The 22,291-nt window shown below is 39.6% G+C and overlaps 1 protein-coding gene across 1 annotated transcript in view; it reads right to left on the bottom strand.

Moving 5' to 3' along the window:
* Positions 1-15,517, bottom strand: part of LOC137297009 (uncharacterized) — a 59,470-nt gene extending 43,953 nt beyond the window's left edge. The window contains exon 1 of the mRNA XM_067828953.1: positions 15,432-15,517. The gene's annotated coding sequence lies outside the window, so the exon portion shown is untranslated. The remainder of the gene's footprint in view (positions 1-15,431) is intronic.
* Positions 15,518-22,291: the final 6,774 nt, after the last annotated feature.

The raw sequence follows: 22,291 nt of genomic DNA, 5'->3' as shown, positions 1-22,291 counted from the left end.
TACATCAGACCAAGATGTACCGAGTGCACAGTATCAGTGCAACTGTACCGAGTTCACAGTACCAGTACAACTGTACCCAGTGCTCAATACCAGGTCCTGCGCTCATGGCACACACCTCGTGCTGTATCAGTCCTGCATAACGGTACATCATCTCACACATGAAGGCATATTCCACGCACAGACAGGAGGAACAACGATCTACTCACGTTCAGCGATCTACTTGCCAATGTACTCCGGCATACACACACCTACTAATAAACACGTAATTATTTCTGTGTTCCCGTTGAAAGGTAGCAACTGGTTTTACGTGTGTCTCTGACAGTCAAAACTAATCCCCAAAGTGTTTGCCAGATAGAGATGGGTGTGTTATCTCTTGCTACATCTACTCACACTGCTATGGTTTCACTACACTAGACAGCAAATATCACCGGTGGGACGGAAACAAAACAACTCACAAATTCATTGATAAACCTGGTTTCTTTAGACTGGAACTCTGTTAATCCGGGTGATATTGATGGAAACTTAAACCTGTCAGGATAATGAGATTCCACTATATCAAATCACCACTCTGAACTCTTTACAAATACTTTGATAAGGTGTGCACGTATACTCGGGATCAAGTCAATCTGGTAGTTTTAGAATCCGAATAAACGAAATTGCTCAGTTCAGATCACGTATATAACAATTTATCTTATTTCTGCGTAAATCACTATCCACGCCTTACCATGTGCCTATAAAGTATGCTCTCTGGATATTAGAGCTAAAACATGTACCACTTGAGCAGACTTCGGGATCACGTGACACACACCTTTGTGCCCATAGGAAGGTTTTATATCAAAAACAAACACTCTGGTCCAGAGATCTTTAGGGTCATGACGAACTGATCACAGTGGTAGACTGAACGTGACCAAACCTTTCCTTAAACGAACGCGCAAAAAGGGTGTGTCGTTTTAAATAAGCTGTTAGGGTAATTAGCCAAGGAGATACTCTTGGTCCAGCTGTTTTTAGACGTTGTCGGTACCGAGGAGACAGCTTGCTCTAGTGGTGGTATACTATCAGCGTATAGTCGGGTTTAGATACTGAGAACAATATGAGGAATGTGGACAAACGCCCATTGTATATCTAGCTTGACACGCTGGATTTATACACCACGTGCACTGGTATGTTTGACATTCAACCAAAGTGATGCGTTAAAAAGGCAAAGTACATCCAATGTGATGTTTTATTGGTCCTTTTCATCCTTGTTCGTGATGTAATGTTTATAACCGGTTTCCCTCGTTGATTCAAATGCCAAAAGTAAACATTGAGAAACACATTTCAAATTTTAACTTTTCAAATGCAAACTACATCCAATGATGATGTTAAAATTCGGGGTTTATAGGCACATTCGCTTTGAAATGTCTGTTATCTAGTGATGATACAGTTTTATTCGTGAATGCAAATGCCAAGGGAAGACATTAAGTAAGCATGTTACTATCACGTATCAAATGCCTATTAACAACGGAAGAGGCCAAAAAGCTACAGATATATGCAGACAGTGGTTGTTCTTTTTCCTGTAAATGTTTTGCTTTCAGATAATTGGAAATAACACTTATGCGGAGATGACACATTACACAACAAGGTATATAATTTTTATAATAACATATACTGACTTTTCAACGAGACGGTTTATATTGAAGATCAAATAACAGTATGAAAGGTCATATATATATATACTGTTACCTCAACACTAAAGCCAAAGAGACAAAGAAATGTTTATTTCACCCATGTATTTGTATATTCACATAGAATTTTTTCTGATAGTTCATTCACCCTTATACATGATACATTGTTACAATAGTATATTAAATCGATTTTAGTTGTTTTAGACATTGAAACTCGTTTTGTGTGGGTGAAATATTGATGTTGTTTTTAAACAGGAGCTGATTATGTATTTACAAATTTCATCGATATACATTAATATATACTCTTAAAAATAAGAGGGGGATCTTCATGTTTTTTATTTATGATTAAAAGTATTTAGGAGATTTATCGGAGTCAATCAATGTTGATATGATATTATTGAATGTTTTGAGAGTGCATCACCATTTGCATTTCCTTACAACCATCGTTATTTGGAATGTAGTCGATTTTGAAAGATGATATGGCATCATGTAATGTATACGATTTTCATTTTAAAACAAACGACCACAAACAAACACTAACTAATGTGTGATGCAAGTTGAGTGTCACAATTAATGTTCTATGTGATTTCTCGACCTTCTTGGAAAAAACGTCAAAATCAAGAATGGGGCCTCATACACGTGTATGGGGCTACTGCGTTGTGCACGTGCATATCATGCGTTATGTTTAAGGGTGGTAATAGAGGGAAATGGTGGTGCGTTCATAAGATGTTTGTCCTTGAAACGTTTGTTAACGTGTACACTTCCTACCCAAACTGAAAGTTCATTATCCCCTATTTGTTATATCCGCGGCGTACAGTCACTCCGCTGCGTGTATCTCCAATGAATATTTCTCTGCGTATACTCAGACATATTCCGCTGCGTTTATATTAACGGATTCCTCTGCATAAACACCGAGTGAGTGAGTTTGGTTTTACGCCGCAATATTCCAGCTATATGGCGGCGGTCTGTAAATAATCGAGTCTGGACCAGACAATCCTATGATCAGCAGCATAAGCATCGACCAACACATCTGTGATACAATTGCATGTGTCAACCTAGTCATAACCACATGTTAGTCGTCACCTGTAACAAGCATCGATTAGTGAAGATCAGTTGTCACCCGGTCTTAATGGGTGAGTACACATTGACATACATCGGTGTGTACATATTAACGAATTCCCCTGTGTATATTGACACAGTTTTAGTTGCGTACATATTAAGAAATTCCGTTCGACTTGATATATTCCGCGAGTCCATATTTTTCAATTACACCCATATATCAAATAGGTGTTAATGTACTATCGTCAATATTGACCGTGTTATCTATTTCTAGTACCTCACCCAAGACAGTTTTACGTATCTTTCATTTGTACGTGGGTTATAAATGTACCCGACAATCAGCTGATATTGAAAAGTAGCGAGCTATTTATAGAAGCTCATGGTTTGGGCGGTTGCCTATCACAATGTCAACACTACGTTAAAACAGCGGTACATCAGCATGGAGATGTTTATGAAACATTTAGTCGTCAAGCACAACTGTCGATTTCAAACGGTTACATTTGATAGGAATTTGTTTGGGCTGAATGACTCACCGAATATAGTGTTCAGTAGGTCACGGTTTATCAGTTCCTTTTAGATTTGTGACGTATAAGCTTTAGTCATAAAAGATAATGATGGCAGAATTGACAAAGATGCTATATGTGACACATACATTCAAAAAAATGGAAAAAGTTACACACACACACACACACACACACACACACACACACACACACACACACACACACACATACTCTCAAAGTATACAAAGATATTCCAAGTTAAGTTGGATGCCGCGGTATACATTGGTCCTAATTATTAGGAGCTGCAATGGTTAAAACATGATTTTTCAAATTTGTTTCAGAATTATTATTATATTTTCGCGTTATCGCTTATTCTGTGGGAGACTGTATGGACTTGTAACATAACGGACCCTGTAGATCCTGGTGAGATGAGGTTTTCAGCGGCCTATGCTTGTAGTTAGAGGCGACTGACGGGGTCGGATGATCAGGCTCGCTGCGTGAATTGACTTGTTTGCCATCGTAACCCCAATCAGTACAGCGATACTCATGCTGTTGATTACTGGGTTGTCAGTTCCAAACTCGATTATGTACCGTCACCATATACCTGGAGCTTTGCTAAGCGCATTGAAAAACAACAAAACAAACAAACAAACAAACAAGAAACAAAAACAAAACAACAACAAATGTCAAACAACCCCCAAATCAAACTGTAACAAAACAGCTCCGTTCAATCTGAACTATACCTACGTCCTCTGTCTTTCCATAACCACATGCTCTGTAGACGCTTGTGGTGACGTCAGAAACATTTTCGTGACGTCAAGAAACCACCGTACGTATTTTGTTCTGTGGACAAATTTAAAGATTAACTTTCAAAAGATACTTCCCAGCTGCTACTGAATCATGTACACAGCATGTTCTTTGTTCCCCTAAATAACGGAAAACGCATTATACAAGTTCCAGTAACTTCAAAAACGTCCTCAAATTTGCGTGACGACATCAAACCGGGCCTACATATTCTTGGAAGGTTTTGAAGATGCCTAATGATCGCCGCACAGAAGAAATTGTTGATACAAGCTTCTCTGGATTATCTGTTCGTGTAGATATACACTGTCTAAATATACTGAAGAAGGGGTCGTTAGGCTGAACGTTATCAGCGGTTCCTCTCAACAGTAAATCTCCCTGTCGCTTTCTATAGAACGACGACAATAGCACGGGACAATGGGAGAAATCAAACATCCAATTAAAATGCTTGACGAGAGAAAGTGTACCCCTGAAAACTGGTTTTGATCAAGAAATTTCAAACGGTATCCAAACGCAACAAAATTAAAAATTTGTCTGATACACTGTGAAGACCAACACGCTACTATGATACTCATACCAAATCGAAAAAACATCACCATCGAATGACCATTTTTCTCACGCTCGGTTATTTACAGAACGCCGCAATACACCTGGAATATTGCTGAGTGCCACGTTTCATTCAGTATCAGCCGCTATGAAACATTGGTGTGTACTTATTTTCGCTCAACGGTGTAGTAACAATGCCTTTTTGTCGGAAGCATTCCAATCACAAACTACCTGTTGTTGTTTTAGTTGGTGTTATCGGAACTGTCGCAGAGACTTGTGAAGTGATTGCATTATTTATACGTCTTTGATTAAAAGCAATTCTTGTGTCAGGTTAACCGTTGAGTTTGAGCAAGGCCCTGGAAAATGGGAACTTTACTCTGAACGAACAACACTTGCTGCGGAAACTCTGCATTACAAATATTGAACGGGTTTGTGGACATTTCTAGCGCAAACTGTGGTGCGTGAAGTCCAGGTTTTGAGATACAAAAGTGGCATAAAACATTATTCATTCACTTACTTAATCATGTGGTTCTACATCGGCGGGGAATTTACCAAAACTGAACAAAATACTATTCACTCACTTTGTTAATGATCTCATATTGATTGGGTATGTTACTAAACCGGCAAAATACACAATTCACTCACTAAACAAACCGATATGAGCGGGTATTTTAGTAAACAGCACAAAACACCATTCACTCGCTTACTTAAACAAATGATCCGATAAGGCATTTTACTAAAAGATGAAATAAAACACAACTCACTTGCTCGCTTTATCAAATGTTCCGGTATCTGTTGATGTACAGAGGGGTATGCTTAGGACTGTCTTTCCACAGACTGATCGTGGCGGAACGATAGTTAACACATGTAATCGTATTCGAATTGCACAGATCGACACTCATGCTGTTGATCACTGGATCGACTGGTCCACTCCCAGACCGCCGCCATATAGCTGGGATATTGTTGCGTGCGGTGCAAAACTAAACTCACTCGCTTTGCCACACACACTTGTATAAATACATGTAGTCTTAGCATACACTCACTACCCTGTACATATGCCGACGCTGACGATTGTCTGACATAGGGGGGATAGTATTCCATCTTAATTTGCACAGCGGAAGATAAGCGCGGAATGACGTTGTTGTTTAACGTTGACGTCGACGCCCCTTCCAGTCAACAGCTACTTCTCACCCTTCCCGACTCCACCCTCTTCAACGTCTGACATCAGCACCTTCATCTTATCTCATCATCATCTGCCCGCGGAAGTCGTAAATAGTTAACGAGGAGATGTTGTTTCGGAAACAATGACAGGCAATTGCTGATTAATGCTTCACGTTAGATTATAGAACAGGACCGGCACTTGAATTCGACAATGCTGCGAGTCTTTTTCATCCATATCTTCATCTTTCACAAAACCAGTACCATCAGCTGGACATGATATAACCGCCTATTTTAAAATACAATGTAATTTCAGAGCCTATTAATCAAGTGCAACACCTAAATATCGGTCATAACATTCGCATTTGGTTCGTCAGAGGCTTTTAATTTTGTAAAATGGTTCGTTTGTGGTCGAGGAAAAGATAAAAGCAGCATGCTGGATGTAATAACTGATAACTATCGCCATCAATGCATCTTGTCAGAGTGATTTATGTGCAGCACACATTATTCGTAAACGTGCATACCGTTAGAAGTACCGTTATAGATGACGAGGGCATGTGTGCGTGAGACAATCATCCGACACAGAGATCTAATTTACTGGTACATCCTGTTAAATATAACATCCCTGACTTAAATAATTGAACAGGGAGGTCTTGATCGATGAAATCGATCCTCCGTCACTTTAAACAGGGGCAAGTTCACGACAGGCCGCCTCCATCTTGTTGCATTCATGGATTAACGTTATTAATGGTGAAAACGTATGTGTTCAGCGTAGCGATCTAAAGTATAATGCTATGACGTGATACAGTTTCAAAGTGCTGTTCATTTTGACGGAAACCTTAATAGAAAATACAGAGCAGAAACATCATTCGATATAAAACAGTGCTCTGATACAATGCAACAGACTGAGTACAAAACAATGCTGCAATATTACTGTAACACTGAAGTTTAACTGTAACACTGTAAAATGCAGTGATTGTGTGCAGTGTTACAGAACAATTCACAGACACTGAATGGTTAGAATGAAATAAGAGTTTTAAGATAGCTTCTTGTTGATTACGGTGTATGAAAATGATATGTCGTTACGGTTTACGGTACTCAAAACTATGCAAACGAAACAATACCCGTGTGTGACGATGTGCCTTTACGGAATGGGAGCATATATCGTCACGGATTATAGTGCTCAATACCATGCCATGCAACGAAATTGTGTGTTACAGTATATTGTTACAGAGTGTGGCGATATATGATTACAGTCTTAATACTATGAAGTACAACGATAAGGCCATACAGTAAAATGTAAGGTAATCATACGATGTGTCAAAACGATGTGACAAAACGATGTGACAATACAATGTGACAATACAATGCAGTGAAACTATTTGAACGTCCAGAACAACTGAGTTGCGATACAAGGGTACAACGTTCTGATAGTACTCTAAAAAAAGTCTGTTATAAACCAACAAAGAAAATAGAGTGAGTGAGCATGGTTTTACTCAGTTTCTAAGCAATATTCTAAGAAATGGGCTTGACATATTGTAACCATAAAGAATCGAACCCTGGTTTTCGGCGGGACGAGCGGACGCCCTAACCAATCGGTTACCCCACCGACCCCAAGGAAAACGGATTCAGTGACGTAAAACAACTCTTTTAAATACATCTATGTTAAATAACCATTATATTTTTGTTTCTTGGAGCCACCAAACATGGATCAATAGCCTTAATTGAGGCAGTTAATAAACAAAAATGCGTAATTAAGGCCTATTTCAAAGAGTGTTTTTCAAACGTTATCCGGTTTAGCGTTCAAACGGAGTATTCACCAGACAACGATAAACTACTATGCAGCTTATCTGATAAACCGATCAGAAACTGTAGACATTGATGTGGGTTTGGTCCTGGTTATTGCTTCTCCAGATACTGAACCAGATCGCGATGCATCGTTGAGTTGTATTCCCAACAGCAATAAAAGTCCGTGGTAGAGAGACTCGTTGAGACAGACTCGTTGAGACAGCTTCAACTCCTAGTTCTCAACTCAGCAGATAAAGTCTACAGGCGTCCCTAGTTGACCATAACATTCACACGAGTTACAGGTCCATGAAGACGGAACGGTGCGAGTTGTTTGATATTTTGGTTAATGTCGATAAAAGAAATGGAATAAGCGCAGTCTTATTTGGAGTGAACTGGAGTATTGGTGCCTTTTCTGAGAGTGGTTTTGGTGCCATTATTTGCTAATGTTCTGTTTGTTTGGATCGCTTGGGGATATAATGTTGGTGGTGTACACGAATATAGGGCATATGGCAGCCTCCTGTTAGTAGGGTGGGTCAGCACGCTACTAAATGGGCCTGTAATAAGATGCAGTGTCAGTATAAAATTAATATATTGTTCTAATTTCGTACGGTGCTTTTTTAAAACATGTTTTCAGCATTAGATGTGTGCGACTGGGGTGATTCTGAGGCTGTAGTCTGAGGCTATTCTGTCAGTGGAGTGAGTGAGTATGGTGTTAAGCTGCTTAAAAATATTCCACCAATAACACGGCCGTGGAAACCAGAAATGGGCTTCACACATTGTACCCATGTGGGAATCAAACCCGGTTCTCCGGCGTGACAAGAGAACACTTTAACCGCTCAGCTATCCGACTGCTGATACGTGTAAGTGGAACATTCAAATACAAAGCCATCGGAATGTGACAATGTTAGTACGACGTGGCAGTTGGACGATTGATTGATAGATTGATTGATCGATCGATCGATCGATCGATTTGGCAGGGTATGTTGGTTGGTTGATCTGATTGATCCGTTATAAATGAGCGAGAAAGTGTTGCTCAACGTGGCTGTGAGCAGTATTTCAATAACACAGCCTTAAACATCTACAACAGCAACAGACAAACTGCCAAACTGAACACCAGCCTACAGTTATAATGACAGCAAATATAAAATTCCAACCCATGATGATAGGATCCTGGTACCTCAAGGTAGATAACTCAGAGAAATGCGGAGTTTTGGCCGACTGAGCCAGTCCATGCAAATTGTATCAGAAACAAATTATGCATTGGCAAGTAACAGCTTAAGTTTTGTTTCCCAAGTCAACATGCCTTTCTCTCCCTGCAGTGTAAGATCATGGCCAGAACCTTGTCTGTAAATAAATATGACAAAACGAAGTTTAAACATCGCACACAGTGCAAACATGGAGAGGTGCACGTGCAGTCCCTGGCGTTGGTACAGAGGCACATTCTCCTTGTGTGAATTCAAGATGCAGCAGGTTTCCATGGATACCTGGGTAATGACTGGCTAATTAATGTTATTACGCGGGTCTTTTTTATATAATGTTCATGTTTGTTAAAGCTAGCGGTAAAGATAATAGTTTGCGAAACAAACACGTGGAGACCGTCACTCAAGAGACAGGTGGAGGTTACCCTAAAACAGGCTTGGATATATCTCCAACAGATACGTGGGTGCAACAAAGAAAGGATTCCTGGAGTTAACTACCCGACACGTGAAGCCAAATCCACAACAGACCCGTAAGAGTGATATCATAGCAGACACGGACACGTGAAGGTGCACTTGGAGGTGCCTCACTAACAGAAATAAAGAGAAAACGCCATAACAGACACTTGAAAGTACCCCACTAACAGACACTTGGGTGTACAACAACAACAGACACGTGAAGGTGCACTTGGGGGTGCCTCACTAACAGACACAAGATAACACCATAACAGACACTTGAAAGTACCTCACTAACAGACAAGTGAAAGTATCTCACTAACAGACACTTGGGTGCACAACAACAGAAGACACGTGAAGGTAACTTACTAACAGTCACGTTAATGTAAGGCAAGTATTCTACAACCGACACGTGATGGGAGAGCCCTAACAGACACTTGATAGAAACACCAAGTGTAAAGTTAACTGTCCTCAACAGACACGTGGTGTATGCTTGGCATATATACTCTGGACATCGGTACAGCTACGACTGGCATCTGTGTTTCCTACTAAACCGTCCCAAACACAAGTGGCAGCGAGCGTTCATCAACTTATACGGCACGAGTAATGTGTTATGCATGTAATGTTTGTACTACTCTCTGACCATAGGATTTCTTAACTTTCTGACGGACCGGGGGAACGATAGCCACAAAACACGCAAGCACACTACTCTAGACTTCAGTGAAATATACCTCCTCTGTTCAGTGCAATGTACATCCTCTCTTTAGTGCAATATACTTGATTTACCACGCAGAGTTTAGAGCAGAATAACCGTTTCAAGCTGGTTAAGTGGAATGTGTTTTGACATTTTTTGTCAGATAAGGGTGCCAGAACCTTAATGCCTTCACTTCCAATAAACAGCAACATGCACATTACCTACTACATCCGTTGGTTGTGTCATCATAGTCCAGAACGGTGTATGCATGGTACATATGTGTAGTTAAAAACACTAGTACACATTTTTTCAATCAAAAACGTACATGTAAATCTTTCACTATCTCTTCAAGGTACAAAACAGAAGATTAGTTTCTACTTCCAATCCCGATTTCCCTCGTAGTTTTACCTTTTTACAGATGTTAAAGGGGAGGTTCTGCACCGTTTTTAAGGCCGGAAATATATTTTAGCTTTCTTACTAGGCCGACAAAATAAACTGTATATTTATATCGATTTTAGTAATATGCTGGCGTTTATTTGACAATCACTTTTGGAGCTAGACTGTCTCCCAGTCTCAGAAACGCATAATTGTCCTAAAATTAAAAAGCAATAAATGAAGCAAGTCTAGGTAGTTCCTAGATAATTCATCTCTATGCTGTTATTTGCTTGTATGAAAATTGTGACTGTGTATTCAGAAACAAAATGTTAATCTGCTGTGCGATGTTTGCAGACATTCTGGTATCCCCAACAAGACACCGCTTTGACAGTGGCTGTCGTCCTTTTTGTGAACACCCGGTGTCATCGTGATATATTCACGTCATTTGATAAAATATAATAATAAGGTTTATAGGAACTACCTTTAAAGATAGCTGACAACGGTTATCCTCTGGCGTTGTTTTACATAGTTTCCATCACAGCATCGATCTATGCAGTTGGCATTCTATGCATGTGCCAAACAAGTCAGCGAGCCTGACCATCCGATCCTTCTAGTCGCATCTTACATGTGCCAAACAAGTCAGCGAGCCTGACCATCCGATCCTTCTAGTCGTATCTTACAAGCATGGGTTACTGAAGACCAGTTCTTACCCGGATCTTCACATAAAGACGTGTGGCCTCTGGAAGGCCTCATTTATCTGAACCATATTGTACAATGTGTCATGAGGCGGGGCCCAATTACCTCCTTGAGTACCAGAAAATATTTATATAAACGTTGTCTTCGGTTATTTACAAGGTGGGTATATTAATGGTCTTGCTAGCTCCTTAAACGTCAAACCATTGTGGCCATGTGGGCGGTTTGGCCGACATTGTGATAAATATGCCGTGACTCTCATCATACAGTGACGTCAAGTCTATAGTTAGTGAACTTGTTGGATACACTGACATCCAGATAGGTGAACCTGTTCCTAAATTCCTGGATGATTTAACTAAGGTTTTTCTGACATGTCTGTACTTCCTGACTGCTGTGGGCGAACAAGGACGCCCCACTTAAGTACACGGAGACTGGTGTTTAGGATTCTCGTTAATCAAGTGAATATAAACGGTGGAATTGCAAGCTCTGAAGCAACTGCCTTCTTCCTCATATGTGCCTTACATACGCATGTGAATAAGATATTTCTGTTCCGGGATTATGACTTCTTACATTTTTACGTCCGATAAGATTAACAGATACATTATCATTCGCATAAGTTAGTAAAAAGAAACCCTTAGTAATACGAAGGTTACTTGCAAATAGCGTAAATACACGATAAATCCAATCCAGTGATTGATATCAAGAGAGAACGATGACACGCCGAAACGGTGCTTGCCTATGTTCTGAAATCCAAGCAATAAGGTTTTCAGTTGTTTTATGGAGGCGTGGAAGCCCAGAGATTCAAGCGTTTGGCTGTCGCACAGGGTTCGATTCCAAAGCGGAACCATTGTGTGAGGTCCATTGAAGATTCCCTGTTCGTCGTATGGCACACTTCCCAACAAAACATAAACTTTTATCACTTGACACCTAAAAGCATTTTGTTTTTTAAACATCCCTATTCATAAATATTATTTTGGGTGGTACATGTCACAGTGTTCTGATTTATTGTCCAAAACGGTTGAGAGTTAACATTACTATATCTCGAAATACTCATTTATCTGCCAAATTCTGCAAAGAAGTATTTTCGCTGGCAACGTCGTTTCGTTTCTGAAGATACTTATCTGATTTATATTCTTCATGAACTAAAAATCTCTCCATACATACAATGAGGCCATACACAAAAACGTCACTCACGAAAACACCTTAGTGTCAATGAAGCCTGTCTTCATCTTTGAAAAAGCAACAACAATGTTGTATCTACTACAACATTCCGGAGCATCTGAACTGCAGATGCTGGCTCAGAACACAAAGAAGATGCAACACTTGATGTGTCTTTTTCGTCTCTTTTTCATTCCTTTTTTTTAGAAACATACATGCTATGGCATACGAATATACACACGTTTTTCCTCGTCATGTAAACACGACCGCCTCACGTTCTCTCAAAGGCCATGTTGATGTTTACATCGCGCATGTCGTTACATTTCATTCAGCTGAGATGGTTCTGCTTCTAACTAGGCTTAACACAGGACGCCTTTTTAGCGGGATTTGTTTAAAATTAGTTCGGCAATTTCCATGTCAGAGGTTAAGTAAATGACAAGACTGAACGCAATAAACATACAGATAATATTGATAACATTGTATTAACATGGAAACCAGGAGATAACGCTCCGTACAGATCGACCACGCGGTGTAGGCTAGAGGGCTTTTGTGACATATACGACAAATATTTTTCTTTAAGAGGTTGAACTCTTTTCGTGGACGAAAAGCCCGGGTATCTCAGCAGTGGAAAGTTCACATTCCTTATGAGACGTGTACGCCCTACCCTTATGTGGCCGGGTGGGACTGTTTTTACTACTTAAGCATACAATAAACCGTGCTGTCTCAGCGCTCGGTGTTCGCCAGGGAGACAGCATTTCACAACACCTATTATTCGCGTTCCCCCCAGTTTTACATGTCACAAAGACACTCCTGAATAAGGCAAATACAGGTAAATACAGGTGTGAATACAGGTAAATACAGGTAAATACAGGTGTGAATACAGTTGACTGAAGGAGCGTATAAGGAAGCAATCACCGCACTTTTTTTCCAAAATTATAAATAATAAAATTAAAAATAGCAGTAAACACCCTGCGATATAGGTCACACTTCTGAGTTCTATAATTTCCAAGTAATAATCGATATGTCCGTTTAACTATTTTACATCGTTTTAGTGATTGTATTTACTAAAATAAGCAGTTAACATCAAACAAGTCCTCGAATAAATATATCGATTGTGTTCGTTACATCATTTCCAATCGCCATTCGCTTCGCTGTGAGGTTCTAGGTGTGTCAAAATTTCCAAGTGGGACTCACATAAATGACACGGTCTGATGCTGTCAATAATGCACTGCACTTCATGGATCTTGTTGTAATTGTTGTGATGATGCCAGTGCTGACGGTGCTAGCTGCTGCAGTCGTATTGATACGCCGAGATAGCCCCCACGCATCAACAGTTAATTTCACTTTTCACATAAAACACTTATATGTGAAATCGCGTGGGACTAATTTAGATTCATGAAAACATTGAAGAACTACTCTCAATTCCGATATAACAGATTCCTACTTAATTGACTTTAGCGACGTGGGTGTTACGCGTTAGAAAAGATGGTGTGCTTCGTTTGAAGATAAATTGCAAATCAACTTTCAACACGAACTGACTTAACGAAAACAGAGTTAATTTATGCTGAAGGTATTTCACTCAGATCAACGTTAACAGCTGAATACTTACAAATATGTGAATTTTCATGGTTAAATTACACAAAATATGAAACACATTTACTTCACAATGCTCTCCGAAACCTTGACATTATCTTAATATACTACTCAAAGGAAGTTAAGAACATACCGTTCTTTCATTAATCTGTCAAAGCCATGACAGATTAACTATAACACTGGGAAGGAATCGGCTGTTTGTTAATATAACTTCTTCGGAGTAGTTTTGAGTGGCATTTTGCTGGGATACCAAGGGAACGTCGCGTTGTGATAGCAAGTAAATCGTTCTTAGCTCAACAGGTGTCTTCCTGGCAAGACAAAGATGTGTATATTTATTCTGGTTAATGCGGAAATGGAAATTTCAAAAAGAGGAAATGAAAGTAATCTGTTTCCATATGTTTCCATGTTATAGATATAAATTTGTGTATTTATTGCATTGATAGTGTTTCCCTCATTTCCACTTGGGAAAAATGGACTAAGGCACTATACGTATGTCATAATTGTCTGAAATACACTACACTTGCTGGAGACAATGGGGAATATTTTGTAGGTATGTTCATTATCTACGCTTCTTTATTTGAGATCATTCGAGAACAAGAATCTATTCAACACAAATCTTTTTGAGGAATGATAAGAATGGCTGGTTATGCTGTTGTTTAAGTGTGCCCAAACGAATGCATCTATGCTCACAACATCGACCCTTAGGTGTTACATTTTACGCGCTGGATACACTGTCAAATACTCAGTTTTGGTAAAATGACATGTTAAGGATATTCCGAAAATGTAATTGTCAAAAAAGGAAGCATAAATTCGCAAATACGATTACAGACCTCGTGAATATTATCCCAAAAAGATCGACAGTCTCTCGGCACCACAAATGTGCAAATATATTCCAGCTGAGCCCATGGAGATTTCCTGACTTACATATGTAAACACTTCACAGTAATGCTGCGAATACCATCAGCAACACAACCAGGTATCCTGCACATTGAATGCAAGCACGGCCATGTAACATAGGGACGCTCCTCATCCAAGGAAGGGGGGATATCCAGCTCGCTGTGTAAGTTACTTAAGTGCTTTTAAGTTTGAAATCTACGGCGAAAGTTTCCTCTAATGCAAATACTAGTACAAGCCGTCTCTCTGTGTGTGTCGTCACAACGATGTTGATGTGTCAAGAAAAAACACTGTCTTATGCTGTAGATTTAAATCAAATATTCAAATAGATTAAATTGTCAGGAACAGTAACATAGTGACGGATGATACCGACTGAATCCTGTTTGAAACTGGATACAATGGCTTATAAACGGCCTCTGAATTTTCAACTCTTTCTTTACCAATAGATAATTAAATCAGATTTAAAATCAAATATTAGCCGTGTATGGTCTACATACTCATTATAAAATCCCTGCGAGAATCTACTTTGACCATCTACGGAATGTATTCATCCACTTCTATAAAATAATAAACACAAGAGAATAGAATGTCTGTTCAAATCATAAAATACTTAATGTATTTACAATAACCTAATCTTAAGGAAACCGCGCAGTTATAATTCCCATTGATAAACATAAATCATATTAAAGTTACGTGCAAATCAGTGAATGAACCCGTGCGAGTCAATGAATGAAGTTTTAAATCTTATTTGATATTGGCAATATACTCATACAAATACAATAAATCCATCTTCAGTGTAATAATTCACATGTTAGGGTTGAAACGAGGTGTCTGCACGGAAATATCAACTGACCTGTTAGCACAATGTTTCACGAGCAATAGTCCAGGTGTATAGCATAATCCGTTCTTGGCTCTCAGCTCAACATAAGACTGTTTGTCATCGGCAGAGCGAGCGCGGGGCTACCTTACTACGTCACAGTCTGATACACCACAACGAGGCTCTCCAGAAGGGTCGCCTGCCTGACATGCGCACGTCTTAGACGGGAAGTCATTCTAGTCATCTCCACAGGTGCGCCTAACATTAATCTTAACAAAAACTTTAAAGCACTTTCCGTGTTTACAAATCGCTTTTCTGTAAACCATTGTGACAGAGACGGTGATAACTAAGAAAGTTGACTGCAGTTTAACTGGGAAGAGGCGCGGTTTAAGTGAAAGTATCTCATCTTTTTCCTCGTTGTGAGGAATGGCTAGGTAATAGAACATATATGATTCATAATGTTTCTCCTTGAACCACCACAGATCGTTACAAAACACGCCGATGTGGTTGATACAGTTCCGTAGCCTCCGCTCAAGGAAACGCTGTCATGTGCGAAAGCTTGTAAAACAAACAAACGCTACGTGAGAATGGTCGATGACCACATACATCTCTGACAAAATATGAGATCATTTGTGAGTAAGAAGGGAAAGCATCCTGCTTTGCAACTGACACCGGATCGTGAGCTATGGCGGTGATTGTGTGGCGAGAAGTTGTGTTGCTCATGTGTACATTGCTAAAGCATGTTGTGCCTGGGTGCCAGAACTGACTGAGAGAGAGAGAGAGAGAGAGAGAGAGAGAGAGAGAGAGAGAGAGAGAGAGAGAGAGAGAGAGAGAGAGAGAGAGAGAGAGAGAGAGAGAGAGAGAGAGAGAGAGAGAGAGAGAGAGAGAGAGAGAGGAGATACATACTATATACATTCTTGACGTGAAGTGTGTGTGCGCGCGCGTGTGTGCGTGTGTGTGTGTGTGTGTGTGTTTGTATGAGAGAGATAGAGAGACATTGAGAATGCATATAATAATTGCAGTAGAAGACACTACGCATTCCACTGGAACTGTGTGTGAAACTGATTATTTGTACAGATCGTTATAAAGCGATATCACCTCAGTATTGCTAAATATAAAACTCGAGAGAGACAGAGAGTGAGAGACAGAGAGAGAGACAGAGACAGAGAGAGAGAGAGGTGTACATGACATAGACAAAGAGAAACACCGAGCATATTAGAGACGGAGGCAACATATAGATACCACGACACAGAGAGCAGGAGAAAGGGAGCGAGAAAGAGAGAAAGGCATTTATAAGTATGATTATTTAAAGTGGGGGCCAGAAAGATAGACAGCAGTAGACACACACACACACACACACACACACACACACACACACACACACACACACACACACACACACACACACACACACACACACACACACACAGAGGGAGGCGTCGTTAGAGTGTTGGGTGTGACAGCGTTTCAGGTGTGTTTCAAATAAACCATACATAAATATTAAAATCCGATTTATACTGATAAAAGTTGACAGCCACTCAAGATATTAGAATAACAATGACGGGAGTGCCCCGCGGAACGTATGACGTCCGTATGACGACAGTACGTCCTTGACGTACCGAGCAGCCTTGCAGTAGCTTGCGAGAAGGGAGAGCTAACTCTGTAATTTGTAATAATATATAAAGGTAAGGCACAATCTGTTTCCGTTTTCTAGAACATTTCCTTCGATATGCCTGCTTAAGATTAACATCCATGGAGACATAATCCATTAATCACTACCCTTCCCTGATGTCTTAAGTACTTACCTTTACTGCCACACGGGCTGGAGCTGTTACAAATTTTACAGCAGTTAAATGTAAAATTTTAAAAAATCATCGTTGGAGCAGTTTCCCTAAACTGTACGTATACCTCAATTACTGTTATTATGATGTTTACATCGGTGAAGGTAAACACGCATATCGCCTCTCAGGGGAACACAAATCAATGCTCCACCATCCATCTTAATTTTATTATATTCTGATGCTTGCGGCTGAGACAGGTGCTCGCAAGACACTTGTACATGAAAGGGTTGACCCGCGATGACCTCACGCGCCAGACTGAAATGGGCAACACTGACCAATCCCTGCAGGCCCCTCTGTGATTGATGTGAGTGGTCAGTGAATCAAAACGACACGTGGACATTAGACATATGTAACTAGACTGATGAGATGATGGCGGTATGTAGGTAGAGGTGATGATGATGACGACGACGACGACGACGATGATGATGATGATGATGATGATGATCGTTATGGTTTGTGTAATTACCATGACTACTACTACTACTACTACTACTACTACTGCTGCTGCTGCTACTACTACTGCTACTACTACTGCCACTACTACTGCTACTACTACTATACTACTACTGCTGCTGCTGCTGCTACTACTGCCACTACTACTGCTACTACTACTATACTACTACTACCGCTGCTGCTACTACTTCCGATGTTCCTGTTTACTACTAAACTGCTGCTGCTGCTGCTGCTACTACTACTACTACTACTATTTCTGTAACTTCTACTACTACCGCTGCTGCTACTACTTCCGATGTTCCTGTTTACTACTAAACTGCTGCTGCTGCTGCTACTACTACTACTACTACTACTGCTGCTGCTCCTCCTCCTACTACTACAGCTGCTACTGCCGTTGTTCTTGTTTACTACTAAACTAACAGTGCTGCTGCTACTATTACTTTTACCACAAGCACTACTGCTGCTACTGCCACAGCTACCACCACAACTGGTTCCACTGCTACTGCTTTTGCTACTACTGCTACTGATACGACCTCATCTACTACTACCACCACTACTACCACCACTACAATACTGACCCGGGTTAAAACCGCCCTTTAGCACCTCAGGCTTGGAGTAAGAGGCGTCTATCCAGACGGGTGGTCAGACTCACTGATTTAGTTTACTCGTCATCGTATACCAATCGCGTAGATACATGCTCATGATGCTGATCATTGGATTGCTCGATCCAGACTGGATTTTTCACAGACTGACGCAAATAGCTGGAATATTGCTGAGTGCGGCGTAAAACAACAAACCAAAAACAGCTAATTAACGCTAAGAAAATACGCAGGAAAGCGCATGCATCAACTTGGTAAAGTAAAACAAATACCAAGACGACGTTAAACTACAATTACGTCACGAGGCACCAGTCACTTACACGTACATCGCGTTAAGACGTAAACAAGTTTTATCCAGATAGACAAACTGTTCTAAGCTGGTACACCTTCATGGGGAAGCTTTGATCTGCCGTTGATTAAACTTACCTGTCGGCGGACCAGGACACCGCCACATAACAGCTGCGTCGTGAACGACTTCCACGCAGACCGAAGCGTCCTTCTTTTGATTACAAACTAACATGGTGACTGTGAGGTCGACGATGTTTGGAAGTTAACGACTGTTTCGTAAATATTTGATTGTTTAATATTGTCAGAGTGAACAACGGCAGTGACCCGATTACTGAGTTGAATCGCCGATGAGGTTGTATGAACAACATGTTGACGACCAGTGAAGCTGTTCAAGACTTCGTCTCTAAGTCTATTACGACTGTGAGAGAAAATCCGTTAGTCACAACACGCGTGGCTCCTATTTGTTTATGAAAATGATTCATTTAAAGTTTTTAGTTGCTCTCGTTCGACTGAATAAAACGTGAAGGTTGACCAAAGTACATGTTAACTGTTGGCGCATGTTAACTGACGTCATAATTCGACTGGCTAGTCGAGCAAGTCGAGCAAATGCATTGTGGGTCACATGCCAGATGTCTCCAAATGACGTCATCGTCAAAGATCATTGGTATAATTTCATTGACTTTATTACAAATAGGTATGACGAACTATAATAAGGTTATAGTAAAAAAGCTTAGAGCTTTAATTCTACTAATTGACGTATTCACGAACAAACGGATATTGTAAAGAATATATCCACCAGTAAGTAAATACAATATATAAACTGCCGGGCAAAAAAGTATTCACCTTTGTTTATGGTGTCTGAGAGAGGCATAAACAAGAAATGTTTATTCGACTGCGATGCATTTGACAAAGCTATTAAAGTTTTAGTTACGGCCAAATGAATTATAGTATTTGAAAGGTTGCTGTTGCCTAGTAACGCGTTGCGAACGCCGACAATGTTTGGTTAAATTCAGTTTTTAAGTTGCTATTTTCTTTTGCCCGTGTGTGTATTGTGACATCAGGGAAATTTAACTGTCGAATCTTATATTTCTTCTTCAGAATCTTTCCCAAAGAATATTGATTAATCGTTATATAGAGTTTTATACGCTTTGAAAATTATACGCATCGAAAATGTCACTGACCGCATTCACTTGAGTAAGAAGTCAGCCAAGGAAACTTGAATCTTTAGGAAAATCACATGAATAACGAGTGCTACTAGTCGGGCTAAGAGGCTTAAATTGATGTGTCATTACAGATTTTCAGTGTCCCTTTCGTATAATTTTTATACCTGTTTTTTTTTCATTATCGTCAAAAGAAATTTGTTTCTGAGGACAATTAACTGAATCGCATAACTTCCTGCTTTTGCACAGACTTTTTTTATTTAAATGCTAAAAGTTTTATTTTGTCGTTAGGTAACAATTCATCAGGTTGTAGCGTGTCTCTTACGGGCCGATTAACAAATGTCCAAGGTGCCATTTAAACTGTCTGTTTCAGGCTGTCCTTGATTAAACATGTTAAACTCAGTTGAACCTTGTCAACTATACTTGCCAGAAATACGGTAACCATATTTGACATAGGTCGCTAAGATTTTCAACACATTCCAACGCACGTAGTCAGAAAGTCAAAACAGGACGATTTCAATGGTTTATTTTTTTAAACTCTGAAAGATGTTAAACGACAGGTATACACTTTAAGTATGATGTATCATCTTTAGAGATTCGTGTTACTATGCATAAATGTTTGCAATGAAAGTGAAGCATATTGATTATTCTCCAGCATACTTTACTTGTTTTCCTGATATCTGAAAAAGCTCCTCGTTTTTTGACGCACGCGGACGTCAGAGAAGACACCAATGGAAGAAAGTCGTTCAGCAATCAACCAATGGAAACGCATGCAGCTTCGGTCCTCTCTTCATCGACTCTTGGGATATTAAACAAAGTGTCCTGACTTACGCCAAACCCACAGGATATGTATGTCGATATAAGTAAAGTGTATATTGACAAGAGGTTATGCAGATACGGAAATAAGAGGCTTTCAAAATAATCACATTTTTCAAGTAACACTGGTATTTTTGTCCTAATTTGGTAATAAATATCCATTTAGACTACAAACAGGGTATATTGTTCTTTCATTATTCACCATGGAGTAACGGTAATAGGAAATATCATACAACAGGGGCGTATAAGGCATAGTATAAGTGATAAGTATTGATTTCCTCGCTTAAGTGTCATTGTTTGCAAAACCTGAATAATGCTGAGGCAATATTTCTAATAAAATCCTATAAAACATGTTTACACAAACACAACTTTGAAAAAAACACATCCAAGGTATTATGTACAGTGTATTTTCGCTTGTGCCAAGAACATTTCAAGTTTTAGAATCAATGTGTTCCTTTTGATGTTCCAGAGCACCAAAATGTCCACTAATATTTGTTTAAGTGGATATTTGAACTCGGCGGATAAAGTGCGACCTCCGTATCAGAGTGAATCAATTTTAAATGGATTTATGAGATATTATGAACGAATCGTTTGAGTATGATTTAGATGAGATATAACGAGATGAGATATAACGAGATGAGATATAATGAGATATGCCAAAGATGAAACATCTTTTAACAGGGTGAATTATTTCTATTTTGTAACGTACAAAGGTAATGTAGTACCCGGCTTATCAGTACAGTTGAGCACAATTTCTAATTAATCTATTACTATAAGGCTGTTTGAATTTTTTCTGTGTTTCTCATCTCCGACGATTTTCATTCCGACTTGAAATAATAAGTTTTCTTTTCTCAGTTTACACGCCGCTTTGGAAATTCAGTGGAATAGTATTGTTGGAGAAGTCTCGTAAAATTCAGGTAAATTTGAATTTTCTTCATCTAATGTTTTCAAAAATGGTTTCCGAGGAATAGGAATAGGAATCCTGAATATATACACAAAATACTCATTACCAAGTGATCTAGGAGGCCAAGAGGGTTGCCTTGTGGTTAAAGCGTTTGTTCGTCACGCTGCAGATCACGCATCGATTCTCCATATGGGTCAAAATAGTCCAGCTCTGGATGACAGGTTGAGAGCAATGAGTTTTTTTCAAATATTTTATTCAGTTCAAGAGTATACATATATTTGCATAGTATACACTACACTGATTCATTTAAATGTGTGAGCAATGAGATTGTTGCTTGCATGACACATGGAGATGAGGGAAGCGTAGTGTGGAGCACATGCGAGGAAACAGTGCGTGGAGCTGTGTCCACATAACTGCTGGGGAGGCGAAAATATTGTTTTGCTCACGTTTTCAGGGACAGCCTGTTGTGGGTCAGACTGGAAGCAATCCTGAACAGGATATAGAGTGTATATTTACACTTCACACTTGTATAAGTCGATATTAGTTACATGGGTAATCTTGGTGGATTGAATGTTAAGTGAGAGTAAACAGTTTCATCCAGTATGACACGACAGCGAACTATGGTTACATGGAATCTCGAATTTTAGTTCCATATACTCACTGAGATTACAATATACATCAAATCACCGGTAAAGCCTTCTATCTATCTATCTATCTATCTATCTATCTATCTATCTATCTATCTATCTATCTATCTATCTATCTATCTATCTATCTATCCTGTTTTTATCTCCCTGCTTCTGTCTATCTCTCTGTGTCTATGTCCCTTTCTATT

This window comes from Haliotis asinina, chromosome 9, assembly GCF_037392515.1.
Source record: "Haliotis asinina isolate JCU_RB_2024 chromosome 9, JCU_Hal_asi_v2, whole genome shotgun sequence".
Classification (NCBI taxonomy): domain Eukaryota; kingdom Metazoa; phylum Mollusca; class Gastropoda; order Lepetellida; family Haliotidae; genus Haliotis; species Haliotis asinina.
Note: the sequence above shows the minus strand (reverse complement) of the source record. Positions and strands in the feature narration are given on the sequence as shown.